Raw genomic sequence first — 13,184 nt, 5'->3', positions numbered from 1 at the left:
GATAAAAGCTTCAACAGAAACATACTAGACAAAAAAATCAGAGATGAGACATAAAGAAAATTAAGAAAATATTTAAATCATGTGTGATGACAATAAAAGGAACAATATAAGTATGACTGGAATTCCAGAATATGAAAAGGACAGGGAAATCACTGAAAAAAATGTGAAAGAAGTACTAGAAGAAAACTTCCCAGGTACGTTGAAGAATAAAGAAATCCACATTCAGGAAGCTCAATGAACACCACATAGACTAGACCCCAAAAGAAGAATATCCAAGATATGTCATAATCAAATTCTCCAAAGTACAAGATGGGGACAGAATACTAAAAGTAGCATGAGAAAAACAGAAAGATACCTACAAAGGAAAATCAATAAAATTAAGTTCTGATTTTTCAGCAGAGACCATGGGAGCAAGAAGGCAGTGGGATGGCATATACAGAAAGTTGAAAGAAAACAATTGCCAACCAAGGATCCTGTACACAACAAAGCTCTATGAAGGAGAAATTAGATCCTTTGAAGAAGAGAAAGAGCTCAAGGAATCTGTGTAAACAAGATTAAATCTACAAGAACATTTAAGGAAAGTCCTTCACACAGAGACACCAAAGAAAAGTGAGTGGACCCTAATAGCAAGAAACAGAAAAAAAAAAAAAGAAAAAACCCCAGCAAAATAATAACGATTAAACCTGGCCTGTCAATTATCACAATGTAAATGGGCTAAATGCACCAATCAAGAGGGAAAAAAAAATAGTAAAATGGATAAAAAAACGAAGCCCATCAAGAAATTGTCTACAAGAGACACATCAAATAAATAAAGAGAAAGATGGACTCAAAATCAGACTGGAAAAAAGTATACCAAGCAAATGGCATCCACAGAAAAAAGCAGAAGTTGTAATACTAATCTCTGATAAAGTAGACTTCAGAATGAAAACTACCATAAAAGATAAGAAAGGGTACTATATAATGATTAAATACTCAATAGATCACAAAGACATAATATTGGTCGATATTTATGCACCAAATAATAAACCTGCTAAATACATAAAACAGCTGTTGACAGAATTGAAGAAAGAAATAGACAGCATCACAACTGTGGTAGAAGACTTTAACACACAACTCTCATCAAAGGATAGGTCCATTCAAAATAAATTTAACAAATATGCAGATGATATAAACTACACAGTTGGCCAGCTTGACCCTGTGGATGTACTCTGAGAACTACCCCCAACTAAAACTCAATTTACTTTCTGCTCAAGTGCACGACACATTCTCCACAACTGATCACATATTAGGGCAAAAACAAGCCTCAACAAATTAAAAACAAGAACAATAACAACAACATTGGAATAATACAAAGTATCCTCTCAAACCACAATGCCATAAAACTAGAAATTAAGCAGGAGAGGAAAAAGTCAATTTCAAGTTCCATCCTTAAATACAATGTTGTGAGTGATAGGATAATATCCATAAGCAATACAGGGAAGATCCATTAATACAACTACTAGGGGGAGGGTTTGTAAAACAATGAAAGAATTTTTATTTTACTTTTCCAAGAGGGTAGTGTATACTATTCAAGCATATGCTCCTACATCTAGTGCCAAAGAGGAAGAAATTGAGAATTTTTGTCAATATTTTTCAGTCTGAAATTGATCAAACATGCAATCAGGATGCATTAACGGTAATTGGTGACTGGAATGCAAAAGTAGGAAACAGTGAAGAAGGGACAATGGTTGGAAAACATAGGCTTGGTGATAAAAATGAGGCTAGAAATAGAATGATTGAATTTTTTATTTTCAATTATTTATTCATTGCAAATACTTGGTCTAAAAGACACAAAAGATGACTTTACACGTGGATTTCACCCAATGGGCGGCATAGGAATCAGGCTGACTACATTTGTGGAAGAAATTATTGGAGAAGCTCAATATTAGCAGTCAAAACTAAGCCAGAGGCAGATTGTCTAATCATAATTTACTCAAATGTAAGTTCAAATTGAGGCCGAAGAAAATTAAAATATGTCCACAGGAACCAAGATATGATCTTGAATCAATTACATCAGAATTTCATGATCATCTTAAGAATAGGTTTGAAGCATTGAACACTAATGACAGAAGTCCAGATGAGTTGTGGGATGATATCAAGGATATCATCTATGAAAAAAGCAAAAGGTCATTACAAAAACAAAGGATGGGTCGAGGGAGTGTTTAATCATAGGGTTGTACAATCTGATGGGTGGAAGGAGGGTTGGGTAAAGAAAAGAAGGAAGATCCTGTGTGAAAAATAGTGTATATGAAGTTTGTAAGTAAATCAGTATGCAAAAAAAAATTATTAGAAAAAACCCCCACAACAACAAAGCAAAAACAACCAACACCCTTGATACCAACAATCATGAATCAGGGGACATTATATTGGGCAAGGTTGATGTCAAGGACCTCTCCAAAATACTGAAGAGCAATTATATCCTTTTGAAGATTAAGGTATGCCTGATTCATACCATAGTCTTCTCAATCACCTGTTACACATCAGAAAGCTGAATGGCGAATAAGGATGACAGGAAAAGAATTGATGCCTTTGATCTGTGGTGCTGGAAGAAAGTACTGCATATAGTATGAACTGACAAAAGTACAAACAGGTGTGTCTTTGTACACGTGCAGCCAGAGTGCTCTTTGGAACCACAGATGGCAATTCTTCATCTTTCATACTCTGGGGATGTAGCTAGGAAGGAGTTTTCCTTGCAGAGGGACATCATGTTTGGAAAGATGGAGGATCAGGGGAGGAAACGAAGACTCCTAACAAGATATATTGACACTGTGACTTCAGCAATTAATTATGTCAGAGATGGTGAGGGTACATAAGATTGGGCAGGGTTCAAGGTGACTGTTCATAGGATCATACTCAACTTGATGACACCTAAAATCACCACCATCACCATATCTTTAACTAAAACAAAACACAGTATTTGTCCTTGTGGGACTGAGTTAGTTCACACAGCATAATGCTCTCCAGTCCTTCCCAAGTTAGGTAATAACTAACAAAATCATTGCTCCTGCGTGCCGTGTAGTATTCTAGTGTATGAATGTACCATAATTTCTCAATCCATTCGATTGTAATTGAACATCTGGGCTGTTTCCATGTTCTTGCAATAGTAAATAATGCTGCTATGAACACTGATGTCCAAGTATTTGTTTGTGCCTCAGTTCTCATTTCCACGGGGTACATTCCAAGCAGTGGAATAGCTGGGTCATGTGAAATCTCTATGTTCAGCTTTTTGAGGAAGTGCCAAGCTGCCTTCCAGAGTGGTTGTACCATATTACAATCTCAACAATGTATGAGAGTTCTTTTCTCACCACATCCTCTCAAACCATTATTGTAGAATGAATATGAGATCCAAGGCAGGAGTGGGGGGGGGGAGTGGAAGCAGAGAAATGAGGATGTGCAGGGGGGGGATTAATCATGGGGTTGTATAATTTGATGGGTGGGGAGTGAGGGAGATTGGAAAGATCTTCTCTAAAAAACAATGTATTTCCATTTTGTAAATAAACTAGTATAATAATTTTTAAAAGGATTAAAAAATATGTAATCTTTAGATAAAAAAAAACACCAAACCACCACAACAACAAAAAACCCCCAAAAATTACCAAGGAGTTTAGATGGCCTGGTGTATAAGAACTTGCACTGCCATTTCTAAGGCTTGTAGTTTCAATCCACTTAATGATCCACAAGAGAAAAATTGACAGTCTCCTCTGGTGAGATTTACAGCTCTAAAGACCCACTGGTCGATTATGAGTCAGTTTCAACTTAATGACAATCAGTTATGTGTGCTCCAAGCCTCCAATATATTTCTATTCTCTTCTTCTTTCTTTTCTTCCCCCAGGTTACCTTTACAGAAGGGAACATTAATATTGGAGATCTTTTTGGGTAACACAATATCCTCTCAACTGTAGGGATAAACATTTGATACTTTTTAACAATCAAAACATTTTGGTTTGTTCTAAGAGACTAATGACATAAACAAATAGAATTCAACCATGCAATCCTATGACTTTATGGGAAATATTAAAAGACTCCTTTCCATAATTACTGTAATCTTATACAAATAACATACATGTTACAACTTGTAGCAAACTGAAAAAGGCTTTCATGCATTAGTTTTCTGTGTTCACTATGTCAGATATTTGTGTGGATGTATTACTTATGTAGAACATTACATGCAAGAATTGAGATACATTGCAAATACTGAGCTATTCTACAGCATTTTCCAGTATGTGAGCAGGAGAATAAATATGATGCTAAGACTTCAGGTTGCAATCTAGTTCATGCATTTCAAAGCCATAATTACTATTTTAACTTATCAAGTATAATACTTTTATGTCTCTGAAACAGAGAAATTGAGAAAGAAACGTAAGAGGGCAATTATCTCCAGCTTGAAACATAAGATACGGAAATCATTTCTTGTTTCCTTTGCATTAAATATTTATATTGATTTCCTAATACTGTAAGGAACACTTAACACCTTTATTTATATATACACAACTGGAGGGGTATTTTTATACTTTTTACTGAAGTAGATTATTTAAAAAAATAGGCACTTGATATTACATGAAGAAATACTCTGTATTTTTAATGTCCATAAATTAAACTTTAATATATTTAAGATAGAAAAACACAGGGGTTACTCATTACAAACAGGGAATGGTGAGTCAAGCCTTTGAAGTTTTTAAATTGTTAGTAGTATACTAGTTCGCTCGGTTCCACAGTCAACACTCTTGGCACCAGTAGCCAGGAAATCAAAAAACGTATTGCGATGGGAAAGTCTGTGGTTAGGGACCTCTCTAAAGTACTCAAGAGCAATGGTGTCTCTCTGGAGACTAAGGTCTGCCTGATACAGGCCATGGGTTTTGCAATCACTTGTTATGCATCAGAGAGTTGGACAATGACTAGGGAGGATAGAAGGAGAATTGACGCCTTTGAGCTGTGGTGCTGGAGGAGTATTGAATGTACCATGGACTGCCAAGAAAACAAACAGATTCATCTTAGAGAGGATTAAACCAGGCTGCTCCTTGGAGGCAAGGATTCTGGGGCTTCGTCTGACATACTTTGGACATGTTGTCAGGAGGGACGGGTCTTTGGAGAGGGACATCATGCTTGGTAGGGTGGAGGGACAGCGCAGGAGGGGAAGACCCTCTATGAGATGGATTGATTCGGTGACTGGGGTAATCGGGATGGGTGTGTCAGAGGCAATGAGATTGGCACAGGATAGAGCAGGGTTTAGGGCTGTTGTACATAGGGTCGCTATGAGTCGCAAACGACTCGACGGCACATAACAACAACAACAACATACTAATTTATTTACAAAATTTGGATACATTGTTTTTCACACTACTTCTTTCCAACTTCTCTAACCCTCCCACTAAATTGGGCAACCCATGATTAATTACCCGCCCCTCGCATCTTCCCACCTAGTTCCACTCCCCCCCCCCCTTGGATCCCCATGCTCGTTCCACAATAATGGAGAATACGGCATTTCTTAATACAGCATTTCTCCTAATGGGACTGAGCCAGTACACTCAGCATCATGCTTTCCAATCCCTCCCAAGTTCTGTAATTTATAAAATTATTGCTCCTGCATGCTGTGTAGCATTCCACTGTGTGAATGTACCATAACTTCTCAGTCCATTCGATTGTGGTTGGACATCTGAGCTGTTTCCATGTTCTTGTAAAGTTGAATGTTGCTGTTATAAATATTGGTGTGCAAGTCTCCATTTGTGCCTCAGTTCTCATTTTCTCAGGGTCTATTCCAAGCAGTGGAATAGGTGGGTCATATGGAATTTCTATGGTCAGCTTTTTGAGGAAGCACCGTACTGCCTTCTAGAGTGGTTGTGCCATCAGTCTTTGCAGTTTTAAATTTAATCCAAAAATATAAGGAAAGATGTTTTCCTATACCATATTTTATATTTAAAAGAATCTTTTCTAGCTTTTTTCTTTTTTAACAACAGAAAAGAATTGCTTAAAAATTCCATTTATATTTAGTCATCATATGTTTCATGTTTCCCAGACCTAAATTTTATATCAGTCCAATTTTTTCTCACTGACTTTGACATATTCCACTTTATATTTCTCTTCTTCAAATATCTTCCATATATAGACACACACACACACACACACACACACACACATATACACACATATACACATATACTGGAAGCACTAGTGGCCTAGTGGCAAGAAGCTGTGTTGCAATCCAAGAGGTATATGGTTCAAATCCACCAGCTGCTTTGCTGGAGAAGATGGGCAATCTCCTCCCATGCAATTAACTGCCACTGCTGGAAATCAGCTGGAAGTTTAACTATGGGTTAGTTCCAACTTGACGGTATACATGCAACAACTATATATATGTAAATATATAAACATATATATGTATGTATATATATGTTTATATATATAAACATATATGTGTATATATATAAACATATATGTATATATATATATAGAGAGAGAGAGAGAGAATGAGCGAGAGAGAGAGGGAGAATTGATGCCTTTCAGCTGTGGTGCTGGAGAAGAGTATTGAATAAGAGTATTGAGAATACCATGGACTGCTAGGAAAACAAACAGATTTGTCCTGGAGAGGGTTAAACCGGGTGGCTCCTTGGAGGCAAGGATTCTGAGGCTCCATCTAACATACTTTGGACATGTTGTGAGGAGAGACCGGTCCTTAGAGAGGGACATCATGCTTGGGAAGGTGGAGGGACAGCGCAGGAGAGGAAGGCCCTCTATAAGTTGGATTGATTCAGTGACTGGGATAATTGGGATGGGAGTGTCGGAGACAGTGCGATTGGCACAGGACAGAGCGCAGTTTAGGGCTGTTGTACATAGAGTCGCTATGAGTCACAGGTGACTCGACGGCACATAACAACAACAACAATATAAAACATGCCTCTGGAAACTATGAACTTTGATAAATGTCGACGGTTGTAGAGGGCCTTCAAGCACAAGTGTTCCCTGTACAAGTGTTCTGGGATTCAAGTGTAGTGAGGTTTAATTTCGCACACTTTGAGTGTGTTATCAGGACAGAGCAGTCCCGTGGAGGAGCTCCATGCTTGTAAAAGTAGAGGCTCAACAAAAAGATGAAGACCGTCAATGGAAGGTACTGATGCAGTGACCACCACCTGGGCTCAAACATAGGCATGGCTGTGAGGGTGGTGAAGGTGCAGGCAGCGTTTTCTCTGCTCTGCAGTAGTGTTATTATGGATCATAACCGAGACACAGGCACCTAACAGCAACATAATAACACTTCATGAATATGCAATGTATCTTCAGATAATGTTTATCTTCTCTGATTCCTTTCATCACAGTTAGTAGTTATACAGACATTTTAGATATGTTATTAGATAAAAACCTAGGTATTATTTTAGGATGCTAATTAGAACATGGTTTGAGGACAGTGGCTGCTGCTCGGAAGAAGGATGGGCGATCTCCTCCCATGTAATTAACTGCCTCTGAAAACTCACTGGAGGGTCGCTGTGGGTCAGTTCTGACTCTATGACACACAACACCAACAGTAAGAAATTGTGCTTCCATCCCAAAGGCAAGTGGTTGGAGGAAGATGGGCTGTCTCTTCCGATGCAATATACTGACTCCAAAAACCTGCTGGAAGGTCAGCTGTGAGTTGGTTCTGAATCAATGGCATACAACAAGGAGATGGGCACGAAGGAGCTTTAGTGGCATAATCCAAATGGATGTGCACTGCCAGCACAAAGACTGTGCTTATTGAGGGAGAAGATGAACAATCAATCTCCTCTTCTTGACAGCCTGGGAGACTCCAGGGAGGGTCTCGAGCATGACCGAGCTGGTGCGTGTGGTGTTGGATAGTTCTAGATTCAGATCTGTTGTTCACAGGGTTGCTCTGAGTTGTAGTCAACTCGACAGCACTTTACAACAACAATAACACAGCTTCTCCTTTTCTGCCATCTGTCTAGACCTTAGTTCAGAACCTCTGCAAGCTAAGACTCCAGAAAATGAACACAACAGACATATACGTTACTTCTTCATGGTACAATAGAAAAAGACAAAAGGATGCAGTTCTTCACACATTGACTGCAGGAAGAAACTGAATTAAAACATTGAATGAGAAAGTCAGAAGAACACAGACACCTAAACAGCACAATGTGACTGTTTAGAACAGCCGTCTAAGTGACCTGGGAACCCAGGACGGGGGCAGCAATGAGAGCATGCACCACATATTTCCTGTATTTTTCAGTCAGCCTAGACCCAAAAGAACTCAGCTTTAGCTTTGCTGGTCAACTGACCTAGCTCCATTAGCACTCAATCCACCAAAAAAAAAAAATACTCTGTTTTCTCAGTTTATGAAATGAAAACCTCCAACTCCATATCACACCAGGCTCTGGTTCACCACCATCTCTGCTTCTACCGCCATTGTCCCGCCTCTGCTGCCACCACTGCTGTCCGTGGTGCTGCCGTCTGGGCTGCCGTGTCATCTGCTCCCATCTGTCTCTACTTTACACAACCTCAGGTCCAAGAGACAGACTGTATTATCTGGTTCTTCTTTCTTGATTGCGGTGTGACTCTCATTTTCTTTTTTTCTGGGTCAGCCCAACAGAGGCTCAGGGAGATGGCTAAATTAGCCAATTCCCACCTTAGTGCTCTATACAATTTGTAAGGTTCCCCTCAAAAGGTGTCATTTACTTTATTTGCAGTCCTAGCAGGCCATTCAATCCCCTTGGTAGGCCACAATTACCTCATATTCTCACATTTGCATCGGCCTACCAAAATATGCAAACAAGTATGAAGAAATTGCATCCAGGGTGCTCCTGAGAGTCTAGGAGGGCAAAGCTTTGTCATGCATACGTCAGGCATGTGGTAAGGAGAGGGCCAGTCCTTAGAAAAGGACAGCATGTTGGAAAGGCAGAGGGGTCAGAGTGACTGTTACAACTCGTTGAAGTATCTCAAAGGAGGTGAGGATGGCACAGAATGCGAGGTTCAGATCTGCTGTTCCCAGGGTCGCTATGAGTCATATTTGACTCAATGGCACCTAGCAACAACAATCCCCAAACCATGCAGTAAGAATGACAATGTCTAGAAGAGCCAGACTACTAACAACTGAATCACAATATATTTTATTAGAAACATATTTTTATTTTGATATATGTTTGTTCAATTGTTTTTCTTTATTTTACTTAAAAGAGCGTTTCTAGAACAGAATCGGCAGAGTACTTTTGCTGATGTTCTTATGACATGTTGAATTAAATCTATTTTTCTATAGTTACTTTAACATCACTATCGTGGCCTATTATTTTTAGTTACATAGGTCATGGTCTTTGCAATCACTTGTTATGCATCAGAGAGTTGGACAGTGACTAGGGAGGACAGAAGGAGAGTTGATGCCTTTGAGCTGTGGTGCTGGAGAAGAGTATTGAATGTACCATGAACTGCCAAGAAAACAAACAGATTCATCCTGGAGAGGATTAAGCCAAGCAACTCCTTGGAAGCAAGGATTCTGGGGCTTCATCTGACATACTTTGTGCATGTTGAAAGGAGGGACAGGTCCTTGGAGAGGGACATCATGCTTGGGAGGGTGGAGGGACGGCACAGGAGGGGAAGACCCTCTATGAGATGGATTGATTCAGTGACTGGGGTAATCGGGATGGGTGTGTCAGAGGCAGTGCGGTTGGCGCAGGATAGAGCAGGGTTTAGAGCTGTTGTACATAGGGTCGCTATGAGTCGGAAACGACTCAACGGCACATATCAACAACAACAACAATTTTTTGTTGTTCTTTGATAAATATTTTTAAAATTAAAATATTTAACTAACTTAAGAATAAATTGTAGAACTAGATTGAAGTTGTTAGTGATTTCATTTTACTTGGATTCACAGTTAATACCTGAGATAACAGCAGTCTAGAAAAGGAATATCACACTGGGAAAATTTTCTGTCAAGTAACTCTCCAAAGTAATAAAAAGCAGTAATGTCAGTTTAAGACTGAGGTACACCTGATCCACCTCTTAATATTTTAGATTGCTTCTCATGTATCTGAAAGTTGGACAATGCCTAAGGATTACAGAGGAATTGATGTCTTAGATTTGTGATGTTGGAAAAGAATACTGAATAATCGACTAGCCAAAAAATCCCCAAACAAGTTTGTTATGGGAAAAGTGCAAAAAGGTTGCTCCTCAGAGGCAAGGATCCAAAATTCCATCTCATGTACTTTGGGCATTTTGTCAGGAGTGGTCAGTACCTGGAATAATTATGCTGGAAAATCTGTGGGAGAAAGGGAGGGAGACACTTGAGGAGGTAGACTGACGCAGTGAAGGCCTCAGCGGCTTGGGTATGTCAGAGGTTCTGCGGACAGTGCAGGATAGGACAATGTCCATCCTGTTATTCATTGGTTCACTACATATTGTAGTTGACTCAAGGGCATCTAATAACAACTGCGCCAAGAAAAAGAACAGCACTTAGATTCACTGTTTAAACTAATATGATTCTGAGAAATTAGTAAATGTAAAAGCTAAGGTTTATGTAAGAAAATGTCATTGGGTCCTAGAATAACAAAGCATCTCTGGAAATAAGGTATCTTTGTTTAATGACCAAATTTGGAGCTAAGATGTGCTCGTGATAAACATTATCTCAAAAAGTGACATCTCTGTACTAAAATTACACCTTTAATGAATTTTAAGCAAATCTCACAGTCAAAACAATATGAAAGAAACATTAGTTTTTCAAGAACGTTGTGAAAATTCCTATACCTTTATACTCTGTTCTTTACTAATGCAAAATTTGGCAGTCTGAAATTATGCCTTCAGTGTTGCTGTTAGTGAATGAAGCTGATGCAACTCATTTACTAAATACTTTTTCATGAAACATCAGTAGGTCAATCATCTTATCAAGAGCTGGTCAATCAGGTAAAATTAACAAAATCCTTGATGTCATGCCACTTACTTTCTGGATACAGAGGAAAATCATACATAAAGACAATTGCCTTGTATTTTGATATGTAATTTGAAGTAAATAAGATTAAAAAATATGAGTGACAATGAGAGCGTTAGGAAAGAACTTTCCTGAAGGAAACGTATCAATAAAGACTGATATGAATGAGGAGATAAGTCCACAACAATTATGGGGAAGAAACACTTGAGCAAATGACAGTTGCAGAGGTCCTGGAATAAGGGATTGTGTGACATTGTGCGATCACGTGAAAGGAATAAAAACCTCAGCAATAATGACATCACAAGGTAGCCTGCACAATTGAGTCACTGATGTTAAGTCTCATGGAGTCAGAATGGACCCGCAGGTCACCTGCGAGTGGATTTTCAGAGGCAGGGAGTCACAGGGGAGAAGAGAGCCCCTTCTTCCTTCCTGAAACAGCTGATGGGTTCTTGGAAAGGAGTGTCCTCAGGTTAGCAATGCTCTTCCTCAGCTCCAAGCCACCAGCACTCACTGGCATCGCATCAAGGGAGTGCAAGGTAGCGGGTATCCGTAATAAGTGTGAAGGATTTGTGGTTGAGCTGATCTTTGTGATAGTATCTTCTCTGATATTTGTCAGTAGAGGTGGTGCTTTAGACAGTTGAAGAGAAATCATCAGACTTGTCGTCCCAGACCAGTATAGAGTATCTCTTGGAAGAAAAGAAAAAAAGATCACAATTGAGAGTAAAGAAAAACTATTAAATAAAAATGGGTGGGATTAACTCCTGGGGGTGGGGGATGGAATGGGGAAGTGCACTTCATGTGGTAGAAAATATTAAGCAAGGATTTTTTTTTTAAAAAGCCTTTCCTTGATCAGAGTATATTAAGGAGATGAATTTGCCTGAACTACAAAGGTTTCACAAGGCTGGCGGGATGGTTAGTGGGCAGAATAGAGATCAGATGGCTATATTATGCTTGTATAAAAAAAATATGTATCTCTCTTTTCAGATTAATAAATCCATATTTTTTGTCCGTGTTACAATAAAAATACTCCCAGGAAGCAGTATAGGTGGTCCACTTGGCAGTGCAACGACTCAACGGATTATCAAACTCTGTCTTCTATCGCCTTTAGAAGAGAAATACGTGCTACTAGTTTCCCTTTAAATTATCTCATATTACTTATATTTAACTCAATTTAAATAAAATACATATAATTTATTAGAGAAGTTCTGCTAAAATTTAACCCAAAGCTTTAATTACTATTTTATTAATATATCTTCTTTCTTACTCCCCTGTTGTTAATCTTTTAGATTTTCCAAAGCATGAGTAATTTTTCATTGTTTTTATTCAAACATTCTTCTAGGTTGGATAGCCCTGGTGTGTCCACTTGCTGTACAGAGGTAACTTGTGGTCACTGTGAAACTGAACACTGTGACACCACTGTGTCAAATGCGTTAATGGTTACCCATGGTGGACAGTGTTTGGTGGAGTTCCTCGATTAAAACAAGCTTGGAGGCAGGAGTGGCATCCACTTCCATAAATAGCTTGCTTCTGGAAACCCTATGAACCTAGAGAAAGGATGAAAGTCATGTAAGTGTCGAGGACTTTCGTTCATAGGGTCACTATGAGTCACCTACAACTCAACGACACTTAACAACACGGAGAGAGACCAGCTGGCCCAGTGGACCGAAAGTGATGCTACCAAACCAAAGGCGGGTGACTCTAATCTGCGGCCCTCAGGCCAGTTCTTAATTGTTTTTGGCATCCACTTCCGGACTCAAGGGCACTTAACACCACCACCACCATTCTGCTTAATCTTTTTCTCTTAATTGATGTTTAAGTCATTCACATTGAATGTGATTATTAATGTTCTTGTTATGCCCCGTCAAATCAATTCTGACTCATAATGACCATGTGTACAACAGCTCTGACCCCTGCTCTATCTTGAGCCGGTTACCTTTTCTCTGACACACCTATCCCCATTACCTTAGTCATTGAATCAATCTGTCCTAACCAGGGTATTCCTCTCTTTCACTGTTCCTCAACCCATTATTTCTCTCCCAGCATGATATCCTCTCAAAGGAGTGGTCCTTCTTTGAAACATGCCCAAAGTATGAAAGAACTTCAAAATCCTTGCCTCCAAGGAGCAGTCTGGTTTCACCCTTTCCTTGACAGACATGTTTGTTCTCTTAGCAATCCATGGTATGTTCAGTACTCTTCTTTAGCACAATTCATAGACATCAGTTCTTGTCATCCTTATTCATTGTCT

This window comes from Elephantulus edwardii, unplaced genomic scaffold (assembly GCF_000299155.1).
Source record: "Elephantulus edwardii isolate Elephantulus edwardi_28Jun2011 unplaced genomic scaffold, EleEdw1.0 scaffold00088, whole genome shotgun sequence".
In the NCBI taxonomy this organism is placed as follows: domain Eukaryota; kingdom Metazoa; phylum Chordata; class Mammalia; order Macroscelidea; family Macroscelididae; genus Elephantulus; species Elephantulus edwardii.
This window is presented reverse-complemented; position numbering follows the sequence as displayed.